This window comes from Otolemur garnettii, unplaced genomic scaffold (genome assembly GCF_000181295.1).
Source record: "Otolemur garnettii isolate 467f Iridium unplaced genomic scaffold, OtoGar3 scaffold00058, whole genome shotgun sequence".
Classification (NCBI taxonomy): Eukaryota; Metazoa; Chordata; class Mammalia; order Primates; family Galagidae; genus Otolemur; species Otolemur garnettii.
The window spans coordinates 4634-8296 of NW_003852453.1; positions in this window are offsets into that span (position 1 = coordinate 4634).

Genomic DNA, 3663 nt, shown 5'->3' on the forward strand with positions numbered 1-3663 from the left:
AAAAAAAAAAAAAAAAGATATTTTCAGAAGCCTGTACTTTCCATTTCTGGAGCTGGCAAAGATATCTTTAACATCTTCACTTGTTTGGATGCTGGTCTGGTGGGACACGGCGGCGTCCGTGGGCTTCTGGCTCCAACGCTGAGTGCAGCCCAAGCATTCTTGTGTTATTTCCTTTCTAGTTAGAGAACTTCCTCTAGCCATTTCTTTTCTTTTTTTTTTTTTTTTTTTTTACCTCCGAGACAGAGTCTGACTATATATCTCCCTCGGTAGAGTGCTATGGTGTCAGAGTTCACAGGAACCTCAAACTCCTGGGTTTTAATCAGTTCTCTTGCCTTGGCCTCCCCAACAGCTGGGTCTACAGGCATCTGCCACAATTCCCAGCTATGTTTTCGTCACAGTTGTCATTGTTGTTTAACAGACCCAGGCTGGGCTGCAACTCTCTAGCCTTAGTATATGTGGCTGGCACCCTATCCACTGAGCTCTGGGCTCCACCTCTCTAGCCATTTTTTAAAAGGTAGCTTTGTTAACATTTTCTTAGTTTTTATATCTAATAATGCCTTTAGTTCTCCTTCTTTCATAAATACATTTTTCTAGATATAGAATTTTTAATTCATGCTTCTTTTGTTTTAGTACCTGAAAACATGCACTACTTCCTTTTGGGCCACAGCCTCAGGTGAGATCCCACTGTCACTCCTTGTAGGTGATGTGCACTTTCCTTCTGGCTGCTATGAAGATTTTTTTTTCTTATCTATAGTTTTCCAAAATTTAATTATGCTGTGCCTTCAGTATGAAGTTCTCTGGATTTCTCTTATTATTATTTTTTTTTGAGACACAGTCTCAAGCTGTCACCCTGGGTATAGTGCCGTGGCATCACAGCTCACAGCAACCAGAAACTCTTGGGCTTAAGCAATTCTCTTGCCTCAGCCTCCCAAGTAGCTGAGTCTACAGGCACCTGCCAAAACACCAGGCTATTTTTTTTTTTGGCATTGTTTGGCAGGCCTGGGCTGGATTCGAACCCTCCAGCTCTGGTGTATGTGGCTAGCGCCCTAGCCACTGGGCTACAGGTGCTCATCCTGGATTTCTCCTATTTGATGTTAATTGAGATACTTCAATGTATAGCATTGTTTTTTGCTAAATATGGGACATTTTCATTAAATATTAATAATGGGACTATTTCATTAAATACTGTACATAAGTACCGCAAGCTGAAAGTACTGTGGCCCTACCAATGCTGCAACTAGGGCCCCTCTTTACTTTCAATACCTCAAAAAAAATTTAAAAATATAGTACATGATGAAATAAACTATAGTATTGAAATAAATACAAATTAAATTTTTTTTCATTCATCAGAGAAGCATTTTTTAAATCTTAAGTTGACATGAATTGGTGCCTATAGTTCAGTGGTTAGGGCACTGGTCACATACCCTGGATCTGGCACATTCAAGCCCAGCAGAGTCTGCTAAACGACAGCTACAACAAAAAAATAGCCATGCGTTGTGGCAGGCGCCTGTAGTCCCAGCTACTTGGGAAGCTGAGGCAAGAGAATCACTTAAACCCAAGGGTTTGGGGTCGCTGTGAGCTGTGATACCACAGCATTCTACCAATGCTACTCACAGAATAGCATCTACCAATAGATTCTATTGGTAGAATCTACCAATCTATTCACAGATTCACATAGTCAGACTCTGTTTAAAAAAATTTTTTTTTGGTTTGGCGCCTGTAGCTCAAGTGGCTGAGGTGCCAGCCACATACACCTAAGGTGGTGGGTTCGAATCCAGCCCAGGCCCACCAAACAACGACGGCTGCACCAAAAAATAGCCGGGCACTGTGATGGGCGCCTGTGGTCCCAGCTACTTGGGAGGCTAAGGCAGGAGACTCACTTGAGCCCAGGAGTTGGAGGTTGCTGTGAGCTGTGAAGCTACAGCACTCTAACAGTGGGACAGCTTGAGGCTGTGACTCAAAAAAAAAAATTTTTTTTTAAATGACAATTTTGGTGTTATAAAGAGTAGCCAATTATTATTCCCATACACTGTTGTTAGACGTATAACCAATGCTGCTTTTTTTTGGGGGGGGGGGAGACAGAGTTTCACTTTGTCGCCCTTGATAGAGTGCTATACCATCATAGCTCACAGCAACCTCAAACCCTTTGGCTCAAGCGATTCCCTTGCCTCAGTCTTCCAAGTAGTGCCCGCTACAATCCCCAGCTATTTTTAGACACGGGGGTGGGGGGTGTTTGGGTCTGGCTCAGGCTAGTCTTGAACCTATGAGCTCAAGCAATCAACCCGCCTCAGGCTCCCAGAGTGGTGGGATTACAAGTGTGTGCTACCTGGCCTTACCAGTGCTGCTTTTTTAAGAGGACTGCATGGTGATAACTGTTAAAAAGTTTAAATCTACAACCCTCACTCAAAAAGCCTCACCAGAAAATCCTAGGAAAGGGTGGGGGCGGTGCCTGTGGCTCAGTAGGTAGAGCACCAGCCCCATATACTGAGGGTGGTGGGTTCAAACCCAGCCTCAGCCAAACTGCAACAACAACAACAAAAAGAAATAGCTGGGCATTGTGGTGGGCGCCTGTAGTCCCAGCTACTCAGGAGGCTGAGGCAAGAGAATTGCCTACGCCCAGGAGTTGGAGGTTGCTGTGAGTTGTGACACCACAGCACTCTACTGAGGGTGACAAAATGAGACTGTCTTTAAAAAAAAAAAAAAAAAGGAAAATCCTAGGAAAGACACAAAAGTGCTGCATTGAACATCCTTCTTATGTATCTACTTATAATAATGAAAAACTGGAGACCAGAATACCCAACAATATGGGGGATACCTTAAGTTCTGAGCCATCCTATATGACAGAGAGCTTTGTTTCTGCCTGAAAAGCAACCCTTCTAGCTTCTTCTAGTACTAGAACCTTCCTTTCCTCTAGAAAAATGCCTGTCACCTTGAGAGTGAGTCATTCACAAGACTTTGCTCCTGAGAGGACAGAAATGGAATTCAGTGGGACCAGATGACTCCATCCCTCTGGTTTATGGTGACTGGACACATAATGCCCATAAAATATAGGCAGGGACAAGCAGATGCCCAAAGAAAGGGGTCTCTCTCTCCTTCTGAGTCTATTAAAACTGGTGGACAGGCGGTGCTGTGGCTCAGTGAGTCGGGCGCTGGCCCCATATACCCAGGGTGACAGGTTCAAACCCAGCCCCGGCCAAACTACAACGAAAAAATAGCCAGGTGTCTTGGCAGGCACCTGTGGTCCCAGCTACTCAGGAGGCTGAGGCAAGAGAATCACCGAAGCCCAGAGGTTGCTGTAAGCTGTGACTCCATGGCACTCTACCAAGGGTGACAAAGTGAGACTCTGTCTCTTAAAAAAAAAAACAAAACTGGTGGTCATCTTTGCCACCACATGAGAAGTCACCCTGAGACTGAAGCTAACCTGTGAAGGCAGCACTGAAGGACAGATTCACCTGACCTTGCCCAAAGTCAGCTCTTGTCCTGACACTTCCTAGTTCTATAAACCAACTCTCATACAACCTGAGTTTCTGTCACTTACAACTGAAAAGAATTCTGGCAACAGGGTATGACATAGCCATCAAAAGAGTGAGGGAGGTCTGGTTATACAACAATATATTAGGAAAAAATAGCAATAGCAATTTCTTTCTTTTTTTTTTTTTTTTT